Source organism: Callospermophilus lateralis, chromosome 16 (assembly GCF_048772815.1).
Source record: "Callospermophilus lateralis isolate mCalLat2 chromosome 16, mCalLat2.hap1, whole genome shotgun sequence".
In the NCBI taxonomy this organism is placed as follows: Eukaryota; Metazoa; Chordata; class Mammalia; order Rodentia; family Sciuridae; genus Callospermophilus; species Callospermophilus lateralis.
The window spans coordinates 11476080-11489177 of record NC_135320.1 but is presented as its reverse complement, the minus strand read 5'-3'; the positions used below and the strand labels follow the sequence as shown (position 1 = coordinate 11489177).

Genomic DNA, 13098 nt, shown 5'->3' with positions numbered 1-13098 from the left:
TCTGTGAAAAATTATATTTAGAAGTGCATTACATATACACATGGTGGTTTAGCAATATATATAAAAACTCCATTTAACAGAACTCTGTGTGTCATTGAGTTTAATGATTTGTGTGTGAAACGCTGAATTTACATGTGTACATATGTTGCATTGTTTAGTGATACATAGAAACCTTTGTTAAAATGAACTATGCATGTGTTACCAACAGCATGATATGTGTGCAACACTAGGTTTAAGCATATATAGTGCATATTCTAGTTAATATATGTTACCCTCTCTTCCCTTTTGTGGCCATTTCTGGGCAATGATCAAAATGAAGTTCAATCCCGTTGGGACTTCTGACCAAAGCAAGAATCTCAAAGGGCATTTTTTTGCACCTTTCCACATTCGCAGGAAGATTATATCTTCCCCTCTTTCCAAAGAGCTGAGACAGAAGTACCATGCTTGGTCTATGCCTATCCAAAATAATGATGAAGTTAAGGTTGTGTAAAGACATGATAAAGGTCAGGTGATTGGCAAAGTGATCCAGTTTTATAGGAAGAAATATGCCATCTATATCGAACAGGTGGAGTGGGAAAAGGCTAATATCACAACAGTCCATGTGGGCATTCACCCCAGCAATGTGGTTATCATCAGACTAACAACACTGGACAAAGAACACAAAAAGATTCTGAAACGGAAGGCCAAATTTCATCAAGTAGGAAAGGAAAAGGGAAAATATAAAGAAGAAATAATTGAGAAGATGCTATTGTAGGAAAAGACGATATTTGACACCAAGGGATTAGCAGGAAGCAGATTTATTTATTGGCTGCAGCCAGGTCCAGAGGGAAAAGCTTTCTTTGTAATCAATCAATCCCTCTAAATGCCAAATTCAGAAAGTTTTAAAATTTTATACACAGCGTGTCGGGGGAGGGGCTCAGAGGTTCACAATCTGCAGAAGTCCACACAAAAGCAGCGTTTTCACTGTTCTGGGCAAATAATCCAGGCCTGGATACAAAAATCAAGGACACTCTCTGCAAAAATCAGCACCCCAGAAAGGGAATGTTCCCCCCTCCCCTTTCTTTGCTGGCTGTTTCCAGGGAACCCAATTAGCAACACCTTCTCTTCTCTTTGTAATGCAAATATCCCTGTGAAGCTGGCCATAAGCCTTGGATAGGAAGGGCAGCAGAATAAAACAGACACTAGTATTGCTGTATGTATATACGTGACTGTATAACCAATGTGATTCTGCAACCTGTACACTCAGAAAAATGAGAAATTACACCCCATTTGATTCAAATGTATGATATGTCAAGAGCATTGTACTGTCATGTGTAACTAATAATAATAATAAAAAGTCAAAAAAAGGTCTTCCTTACCACACTCTGCATTTGTAAACACTCTTCCTGCCTGAAAACCATTACAAACAATCATATGTCATTTTAGACTAGAAAATCTACAACATTAGATAGCCCATAAATGTTGTGAAAGATTAATAAAGGGGTGCTCAGCTTCTGGAGTGCTGATCTCCTCCAGGCCTGCAACCAATTTTAGTTATTGTAAGATAGAGCAACAGGAAATAGGAAGCTTAACTACACTGATCTCTTTTGCAGAGATTCTTGCTGCTATTCTAAGAATAATTATGGTGAGGGTCTTTGGAAAAACTGAAGATTTTCTGTGAAGCAGGAGGTGCCTCTACAATTCAGGACTAAAATAACCATATTTACAACTTGCTTTAAAGAATGCCAAGATGAAAAAAAGAATACATGTTATAACTTGTTTAGTTAGGTTAATACAGTACAGAAAATAATGGCATATTTATGAAACACTATGCTAACAATGTAGGGTACACGTATTATGTATTATATGATTCATACTTTGGTGATATATATTGAACCTCTCTGTGTAAGCAAGCTAAAATGTGTGTGCGTGTGTGTGAGTGTGTGTGTGTGTGTGTGTGTGTGTGTGTGTTTGTTGTTCTTTTCATTGGGTAAAAATTGTGCTCAGCAGTGTTTGCACATTTACTCTTTCAATATATATACATGCAATTTTGATTAGTGAAATATGTTGAAACTGTTTAACGTAGCTAGATGCATGCATTACTGAGTATAGTGATATGTGAAATACTGTACTAATAGTGTGTGGTGCATATTCTACTTTATTGGCTCTGTTTTTGGTCTTTCTTTCTTTTAAATAGACTTTATTTTTAGAGCAGTTTTAAATTCACAGCCAATTGAGCAAAGGCATAGAGACTTCTTAGATGCCCTCTGCCCCACACATGCATAACCTCACCCATTTTCAACATCTCCATCAGAACGGTACAACTGTCACAATTAATGTACCTATATCAACACATCACTATCATAGTTTACCTTAGAAGTCACTCTTGGTATGGCATCTCTGAGTTTTGACAAACGTATAATGATATTTATCCACAATTAAAGTATCACACAGAGTGGATTCATTTCCTAAAAATCCTCTGTGTACTACATACTTATCCCTCTCTCCTTGATAAACCCTAAGAAATATTGATCTTTTGGTGTCTCTGTTAGCTGTATGTTTCCCAGAATGTGATATGATCATATAATAATAGCCAAAAGGATTGGCTTATTTAACTTAGTAATATGTATTTAAATTTTCTCTGTGTCTTTTCATGACCTGATATCTCATTTCATTTTACCAAAGTTAATTTACCCATTTACTGATTGAAGGATATCTTGGTTGCTTTCAAGTTTTGGCATTCATTAATAAAGCTATTATAAGGATCTGTACGCAGGTTTTTATGTGCACATTAGTATTGAACTTCCTTTGGATAAATACCAATAGGCATGGTTGCCGGATTATTTGTTAAGAATATATTTGCTTTTCAAAGAAACTGCCAAACTGTCTTCCAAATTGGCAGAAACATTTTGCATTCCTACAAGCAGTGAGGGGGGAAGAGTTCCCATTAAGCTTCAAACTTGCCAACATTTCATGTTGTCAAGTGTTCTGGATTTGGGCTATACTAAAAGGTGTGTAGTAGTATCATATTGTTTTGATGTCCTTTTTTGTGATGGCATATGATGTGGAACATCTTTCCATATGCTTATTTTCCAACCATAAATCTTCTGGAAAATTGATATAATTTATTCTTTAAGAACTTTGTAGATAACAACTACAACACATTTGTGCATTTTTGTTTGGGAAAGTTATTAAATAACTTCTTTAATAGATATAAGCCCATTTAAATTGTAAATTTCTTCTTGGATGACTTTTGGCATATTGTATATTTCAAGGAATTGGTTTATTTCATCTAGGTAATCAATTTTGTAGGCATGGAGGTATTGATAGTTTTTGATAATTGCCATTCTGACTGGAGTGAGATGAAATCTTAGTGTACTTTTGATTTGCATTTCTCTGATTGCTAGAGATGTTGAATATTTTTTTTCATATATTTGTTGGCCATTTGTTTTTCTTCTTTTGAGAAATACCTGTTTAATTCTTTTGCCCATTTATTGATTAGTTTGTTTGTTTTTTGGCATTGAGTTTTCTGAGTTCTTCATATATTCTAGATATTAATCCTCTGTCAAAGGAGTAGTTGGTAAATATTTTTTTCCCCAGTACTTAGGCTCTCTCTTCATTCTCTTTGTCATTCCTTTGCTGTGCAGAAGCTTTTAAATTTGATGTATTGCACTTATTGATTCTTGGTTTTATTTCTTACACTGTACGGGTTTATTGAGGAAGTTAGTACCTTCACCTATATGTTGAACCTGTGTTTTCTTCTATCATTTGCATAGTTTCTAGTCTAATTCCTGAGTCTTTGATCCATTTTGATTTTGTTTTTGTTCAGGGTGAGAGATAAAGATCTAGTTTCATTTTCCTACATATAGCTGTCCAGTTTTCCCAGTACTGTTTGTTAAAAAGACTATCTTTTCTCCAACATATATTTTTTACATCTTTGTCAAGTATCAGATGGCTGCAAGTGTGTAGGTTTGTGTCTGTCATCTATTCCATTGGTCTTTATTTCTATTTTGAACTCCTTTGGGTAAATACCATGCTGTTTCTGTTACTATAGATTTGTAGTATAATTTGCTATCAAGTATTATGAGGCCTCTTGCATTACTCTTCTTGATCAGAATTGTTTTTGCTATTCTGGGTCTCTTCCAAATTCATTGGAAAAGCAAATGAATTTAAGGATTGTTTTTCTAGTTCTGTGAAGGATGTCATTGGTATTTTGAGGGGCATTGCATTGAATTTGTGCCATAAGCCACCTGTGGGCTGTGTGTGGACCATGTTGCGAATAGTAGCCTCCTGAGGGGATAAGTCTGGCACTGGAAACTCCTTGAGGCACTCCTCTCAGGGTTTGACTGCCTAATGCAGGTGAACTCCCCCTCAAGCTCTGCCTAAGATCCCACACAACACCTGGGATGGGTGTGACCTGCCAAGATGTCAGTCAACCTGCTGACTGCAAGACATCACAAAGCAAGACTTCGCTCTTGAAATGTTACCTCTGCCTTTGATGTACCTGCTTAAATAAACCACTGGAGCCATTTTGTCTTTGTCTAGTTCAAGAACCCATGTGGAGTAGATCTATCAGGGGGCTTTGCTTTTGTAAACGTATTTCTGAGTGTTTGTGCTTTATTATTTGATAATTATTTGAGATATTAAGATTTAGGGTGGATTAATTATTTGAGATATTAAGATTTAGGATGGGGGCTGGGGATGTGGCTCAAGCAGTAGCGTGCTCGCCTGGCATGCGTGCCGCCCAGGTTTGATCCTCAGCACCACATACAAATAAAGATGTTGTGTCCGCCGAAAACTAAAAAAATAAATATTGAAAAATTCTCTCTCTCTCAAAAAAAAAAAAAAAAAAAAAAGATTTAGGATGGCTATTTAAGGTCTCTTGGATTCCTCTGGGCAGAAGAACCCCCCAATGAGACGCTGGCCATCTCCCCCCTGAAAAATTTGTATGTTGCTTTTGTAGTATGGCCAATTTTGACAACATTGATTCTGCCTATCTAAGAACATGGGAAGTCTTTCCATCTTCAAAAGTCATCTTCAGTTTCTTAATTCAGTGTTCTGTAGTTTTCATTATATAGTTATTTCACCTCCTTGGTTAGATTATTCCTAGATATTCTATTTTAGTTTTTAAGGTTATTATGAAAGAAATGATTTATCTGATTTCTTTCTGTTGGTATATTGAGAGGCTATTGATTTATGAGTGTTGATCTTATATCCTGCTACTTTGTTGAATTCGTTTATCAGTTCTAGGAGTCTTATGGTAGAATTTTTGTATGTCTTCTAGATACAGAATCATGTCATCAGCAAATAAAGATAGTTTGACTTCTTCTACATCTATTTTATTTTTATTCTTTAATTTCCTTCTCTTTTCTGATTGCTCTGGGTTGAGTTTTGAGAACTGTATTGAATAGAAGTGGTGAGAATGTACAGTCTTGTCTTGTTTCTGAATTTTGAGGGCATACTTTTAGTTTTTTTCCATTCAGTATGATGTTGACTTTGGGTGGGACATACATTGCCTTTATAATATTGAGGTAAATTCCTTTTATCTCTAGTTTCTCCAGTGTTTTTAGCATAAATGAGTGCTGTATTTTATCAGTTTTTTTTTGTATTTGTTGAGATGATCAGATGATTCTTATCTTAAATTCTATTTAAGTGGCAAATTACATTTATTGATTTGTATATATTATCATTTCTGCATCCCTGGGATGAAGCACACTTGATCCTGATGTAGTATCTTCCTGATGTATTTTTGAATGTAGTTTGCTAATATTTTATTAGTGATTTTTGTATCTATGTTAATCAGGAAATTTGTTCAGAAGTTTCTTTGTTTTGTCCTTGTCTGGTTTTGGTACCAGGGTTATACTGGTTTCATATAATATATTTGGTAATGTTTCTCCCCTTTCAATTTCATGGAATAATTTGAGAAAGACTGTGTTAATTCTTCTTTAAAGGTCTGGTTGAACTAAGCTGAGAATCCATCTGGTCCTGTTTTTGGTTTTTTTTTTTTTTGTAGACTTAATTGCCATTTTAATTTCATTACTTTATATTGGTCTGACTAGGTTTCCTATATCTTCCTGGTTCAATCTGGGAAGTTCATATGTGTATAGAAATTTGTGAATGTCTTCTAAATTTTCCAATTTATCACAGTGTAAATTTTCAAAACAGTTTCTAATGATCCTCTAGATTTCAGAACTGTCTGTGGTGATATCTATTTTATCATATCTAATTTTTTTATTTGGATCTTCTCTCTCTTTCTTTTGGTTAGTTTGGCTATATTTATCAATAATTTATTTTTTCAAAGAATCAATGATTTGTTTCATTGTTTGTGTATTGTTTTTTATTCTCAATTTCATTAATTTTGGTTCTGATCTTATTATTTACTGTCTTCTTCTGATTTGGGAATTAATTTGTTCTTCCTTTCCTTAGGCCTTGAGGTGGAACATAAACTTATTTATCTGGGATCAATTTTTTAATTGTAGGCACTCAATGCTACAAATTTTACTCTTCTAACTGCTTTTATAATGTCCCATAGATTTTGATGTCTTGAATCTCCTTTCTCGTTTGTTTCTAAGAATTTCTTGATTTCCTCTCTCATTTCCTCTTTGATTTTTTCTTCATTCAAAAGAATATATTTCAATCTCCATATGTTTGTGAGCTATGTATTATGCATGCATTGCTGTTAATGTGATGATTTTAATTCTTAAGAATAAATACTGAGGAGTGGTATAGCCAATCCATGTCATTTATTGGGGAGTTGAGGTCTTTACATTTAGATTTATTATCTTCCTGTTGATTTCTAGTTTCATTCCATTATTATCTGATAGGATGGATGGGACTATGTAGTTTTTTTTTTTTTTTTTTTTTTTTTTTGTATTTGCTAAGACTGACATTGTGACCTAGAATATGCTCTATTTTTGAAACTGTTCATGAACTGCTGAGAAGGTGGTATATTCAGCTGTTTTAGAATGAAATGTTCTGTAGATGTCTATTAAGTCAATTTGATTTAGAGTATTATACAGGTTGGAAATATTTTTTATTGATTCATGTTTTTATGACCTGTATGTTGGTGATAAGGGTATGTTAAAATCACCCAATATTATTATATTTCAGTCTGTGATTTAATCTCAAGGAGTTTTTCTTTTTTAATGTAATTTGATACACTGACATTGGTTCTTATATATTTATTATCATTATATCTTCTTGTTGGATTGTTTTGCTAGGATGTAGTGGCCTTCTTTGTCTCTTCTGATTAATTTTCCTTGAAATATGTTTTGTCAGATATGAGAATAGCTACTTCTGTTTGGTTTTGGACTCCATTTGCACAAAATATATTTTTCGATTCTATTACCTTTGGCCTATGAATGACTTTGTTTATTCGATAAGTCTCTTGCAAACACTATATAGTTGGATCCTACTTTTGTTTCATTCTCCTAATCTGCATTTTTTCCTCATGATTTTTATTGATGCATTATAGTTGCACATATTGGTTGAATTTGTTGTTACATATGTGTACATTCACAGAATATACAATATAACAATATAATTTGGCCAGTAACTCTCCCCAGCACTTTCTATTTCCCTCCCCACCACCCACCTCTCCTTATCTCCCTTTGATTTTCATGAGATTTCACCCCATTTTTCTTAATATACAACACTTCACCTTTTGAGTTTGACTTATTTTGCTTAATATAATTGTCTCTAGTTCTATCCATTTTTCTGCAAATGACATAATTAATTTTTTATGGCTGAATAAAACTCCATTATATGTATATTTTCTTTATCAATTCATCCATTGATGGATACCTAAGTTGTTACCTAAGTTGGCTATTGTGAATTGTGCTGCTACAAACATGTGTATGCATGCATTGCTGTTAGTGTGATGACTTTAATTCTTAAGAATAAATACTGAGGAGTGGTATAGCCAATCCATGTCTTTTATTGGGGAGTTGAGGTCTTTACATTTAGATTTTTTTGTTTTTGGTTTCCTGCTATTTAAATTTTTTGTTATATTTAATTCTGTCTTGATTTTCTTTTGTTGATTATTCTTCTGTTGATCTTAATCTATTTGGGAGCTTTGGGATTTTTTTTTTTTTAGAGTTCTTCTGTGTGCAGTTTATCTTTGAGTATTCTTTGTAGTGCTGGTTTAGTGGTCATAAATTCTTTTAACTTATCCTTGTCATGGAAAGTTTTTATTTCTCTATCAAATTTGAAAGAGATATTTTCTGGTATAGCAATCTTGGCTACCAACTGTTTTCTTTTAGAGCTTGGAATATTTCATTCCAGGCCTTTCTTGATTCTTTCCTTATTTTCTAAGTTATGAATTTTTTATGAAGTGTTTTTGGGATTTTTTTTTCTGATCTGGTCTACTCGGGGTCCTACATGCCTCCTGCATGTGGATATCTATGTTATTTCTGATATGGGGGAATTTTTCTATTGTTATCTAATTGAAAATGTTTTAAATACCTTTAGTCTGTATCTTCATGTTCTCTTCTTTTCCAGTTGCTCTTAGTTTTGGTCTCTTGATGGTGTCCCAGAAACCAAAAACACATATTCATAATAAATCTAAATGTAAATGACCTCAACTCCCCAATAAAAGATGTAGATTGGCTATACCACTCCTCAGAATTTATTCTTAAAAATCAAAGTCATCATACTACAGCAATACATGCATATTTTGATCATGTTCTAGCTTCTTTTATTGCATACTGTGTACTCAAGTCCATATCCGGTGTCTTATCTACTTGAAATTCTGTATTCAAAGACCAAAATTCTGTTTTATATGCAATATAATCTGTTGGTGATACTTTAAAGTGAATCTTTCATTTGATTACTTGTGTTATTCATTTACAGGAGTTCTGGTTGGCTTCTATTCAATAATTCTATCTTTGTTGTTGTTGTTGTTTTTGTTGAGACAGCCTTCCATCTACTATATTAGCTCTTTTTTTTAAAATTAATTTTTATTGTTGGTTGTTCAAAACATTACATAGTTCTTGATATATCATATTTCACACTTTGATTCAAGTGGGATATGAACTCCCATTTTTACCCCGTATACAGATTGCAGAATCACATCAGTTGCACATCCATTGATTTACATATTGCCATACTAGTGTCTGTTGTATTCTGCTGCCTTTCCTATCCTCTACTATCCCCCCTCCCCCTTCTCTCTCTACCCCCTCTACTGTAATTCATTTCTCCCCCTTATATTTTCCCTTTTCCCTCACTTCCTCTTGTATGTAATTTTGTATACCCCTGAGGGTCTCCTTCCATTTACATGCAATTTCCCTTCTCTCTCCCTTTCCCTCTCACCTCTCATCCCTGTTTAATGTTAATCTTCTTCTCATGCTCTTCGTCCCTACTCTGTTCTTAGTTACTCTCCTTATATCAAAGAAGACATTTGGCATTTGTTTTTAAGGGATTGGCTAGCTTCACATAGCATAATCTGCTCTAATGCCATCCATTTCCCTGCAAATTCTATGATTTTGTCATTTTTTAATGCAGAGTAATACTCCATTGTGTATAAATGCCACATTTTTTTTAATCCATTCGTCTATTGAAGGGCATCTAGGTTGGTTCCACAGTCTTGCTATTGTGAATTGTGCTGCTATGAACATGGATGTAGCAGTGTCCCTATAGTGTGCTCTTTTTAGGTCTTTAGGGAATAGACCGAGTAGGGGAATAGCTGGGTCAAATGGTGGTTCCATTCCGAGCTTTCCAAGAAATCTCCATACTGCTTTCCAAATTGGCCGCACCAATTTGCAGTCCCACCAGCAATGTACAAGTGAACCCTTTTCCCCACATCCTCGCCAGCACTTGTTGTTGTTTGACTTCCTAATGGCTGCCAATCTTACTGGAGTGAGATGGTATCTTAGGGTGGTTTTGATTTGCATTTCTCTGACTGCTAGAGATGGTGAGCATTTTTTCATGTACTTGTTGATTGATTATATGTCCTCCTCTGAGAAATGTCTGTTCAGGTCCTTGGCCCATTTGTTGATTGGGTTATTTGTTATCTTATTGTCTAATTTTTTTAGTTCTTTGTATATTCTGGATATTAGGGCTCTGTCTGAAGTGTGAGGAGTAAAGATTTGTTCCCAGGACATAGGCTCCCTATTTACCTCTCTTATTGTTTCTTTTGCTGAGAAAAAACTTTTTAGTTTGAGTAAGTCCCATTTGTTGATTCTAGTTATTAACTCTTGTGCTATGGGTGTCCTATTGAGGAATTTGGAGCCCGACCCCACAGTATGTAGATCATAGCCAACTTTTTCTTCTATCAAACGCCATGTCTCTGATTTGATATCAAGTTCCTTGATCCACTTTGAGTTAACTTTTGTGCATGGCGAGAGAAAGGGATTCAGTTTCATTTTGTTGCATATGGATTTCCAGTTTTCCCAGCACCATTTGTTGAAGATGCTATCCTTCCTCCATTGCATGCTTTTAGCCCCTTTATCAAATATAAGATAGTTGTAATTTTGTGGATTGATTTCTGTGTCCTCTATTCTGTACCATTGGTCCACCCGCCTGTTTTGGTACCAGTACCATGCTGTTTTTGTTACTATTGCTCTGTAGTATAGTTTGAAGTCTGGTATAGCTATACCGCCTGATTCACACTTCCTGCTTAGCATTGTTTTTGCTATTCTGGGTCTTTTATTTTTCCATATGAATTTCATGATTGCTTTCTCTATTTCTACAAGAAATGCCGTTGGGATTTTGATTGGCATTGCATTAAACCTATAGAGAACTTTTGGTAATATCGCCATTTTGATGATGTTAGTTCTACCTATCCATGAACAGGGTATATTTTTCCATCTTCTAAGATCTTCTTCTATTTCTCTCTTTAGGGTTCTGTAGTTTTCATTGTATAAGCCTTTCACCTCTTTTGTTAGGTTGATTCCCAAGTATTTTATTTTTTTTGAGGATATTGTGAATGGAGTGGTTGTCCTCATTTCCATTTCAGAGGATTTGTCGCTGATATACAGGAATGCCTTTGATTTATGCGTGTTGATTTTATATCCTGCCACTTTGCTGAATTCATTTATTACCTCTAATAGTTTCTTTGTAGACCCTTTTGGGTCTGCTAGGTATAGAATCATGTCATCTGCAAATAGTGATAACTATAACACTAGAACTAACCCTGACCCTGACTCTGACCCTAACACTAACCCTAGCTCTAAACATCACCCTAGCACTAAACCTAACCCTAACACTAGACCTAGCCCTAACCCAAACCCTAAAACTAGCCCTAATCCTAACCCTAGTTCTTACATTTGCCTTAGCCCTAACCCTAGCCCTAAACCTAACACAAAACCTAGCACTAATCTGAGCCTTAACCCTTGCTTGAACCCTAACCCTAAACCTAACCCTAGCCCTAAACCTAACCCTAACCCTAAACCTAGCTCTAATCCTATCCCTTACCCTTGGCCAAACCCAAACCCTAATGCTAACCCTAGTCCTAACCCTAATCCTTAGCCTAAACCAAACTGTAACCCTAACCCTGACCCTTATTCTGATCCTAATACTAACCCAATGTCTAAACCTGACCTTAACCCTAACACTAACCCTACCAGCAACCATGTACCTAAACTTAACCCTAACACTAGCCCAAGACCTAAACCTAATCCTAAATCTAGCCATAACTCTAGTCCTAGCCCTAAACAAAAACCTAGCCCTAGTCCTCACAATAACACTTAATCTAACCCAAACACTAATCCTACACCTAGACCTAACACTAGTCCTAATGCTTGCCCTAACCCTAAACCTAATCCTAACCAGAACTCTGATCCTAACACTAACACTAACACTAGCACTAATCCTGATCCTAACCCAAAACCTAAACCTTTTTGAAAATTGACGCAATCAGTTCTCTGTGAGCACTCTCTGGTTTGTTCCTTGTGAAAGTAGCCCTAAGCAGAAGCATGCAAAAACAACTTTATCTGAGACCACTTTAGGAGAAAACAGGGAAATATGCATGTACTGAAATACCTTCCCCAGTTATTTGGTCATATTTCTTTGAATAGCACAGGATTCATCTGTTAGCTTGCCCCACTAGGCTCCACAAGTTTGGGATCAACAGTTCTCTAAACATGTTAGGGTTAGTGTTAGGGTTAGGATTAGGGCTAGGGTTAGAGCCAGTGTTAGGGTTAGAGTTAGCTTTGTTCAAATATTTTTTTGATACTGGGAAGGATTTATCTTTTACCTAGCCTTAACTATGCTCCCCAGGCTTGGGCCTTTTTGGTTCAAGGGTTCGCTGTCAGGAATAGTTTGTATTTTAAGGTTTTGCTTCATTTTGCCCTATATGGGTAAATGGAAACGGAGCTAGAAATCAATACAGGATTTGTGCTAGCTGCTTGAAACTTCACACACTCAATCTGTTCTCTGTGGGCACTCTTTGGTTTCATCTTTGTTAAAGTAGTTCTAAGAAGAAGCATGCAAACAACTTTATCTGAGAACACTTTTTAAGAAAACAGGGCAATATGCATGTACTGATATACCTCCCCCCCATTATTTGGTCAGATTTCTTTGATATTGTGCAGGATTCATCTGTTAGCTTGCCCCACTTGGCTCCCATGTTTGGAACTTCTATGATCAATGGTCCTCTAAACAGGTTAGGGTTAGGATTAGGGTTATGCTTAGAGCTAGGGTTAGAGCTAATGTTAGGGTTAGAGTTAGTTTTATTCAAATTTCTTTGATACTGGGCAGGATTCATTTTTTCCTATCCTTACTATATTCCCCATGTTTGGGCCTCCTAGGTTCAAGGGTTTGCTCTCAGGAAGAGTGTGTATTTTCAGGATTCACTTCATTTTGCCCAGTAGGGGTGAATGGAAATGGAGCTGAAAATCAAATGGGGTTTGTGATAGCTGCTTGAAACTTCACCCCATCAATTAATTCTCTGTGGGTATGTTCTGGTTACTTTCTTGTGAAAGTAGTCCTAAACTGAAGCATGCAAAAACAACTTTATCTGAGAGCACTTTAGGAGAAAATTGGAAAATATGCATGTACTTAAATACCTCCCCCAATAATTTGGTCAGATTTCTTTGATACTGTGCAGGATGCATCTGTTAATTTGGTCCACTAGGCCCATGTTTGGGACTTCTAGGAAGAATGGTTCTCTAAACAGGTTAG

General features: G+C 35.5%; 1 pseudogene; it reads left to right on the top strand.

Annotated features, from left to right (window-relative positions):
• The first annotated feature begins 313 nt into the window (after nucleotides 1–313).
• Nucleotides 314–754, top strand: LOC143382356 (large ribosomal subunit protein uL24 pseudogene; annotated as a pseudogene).
• Nucleotides 755–13098: the final 12344 nt, after the last annotated feature.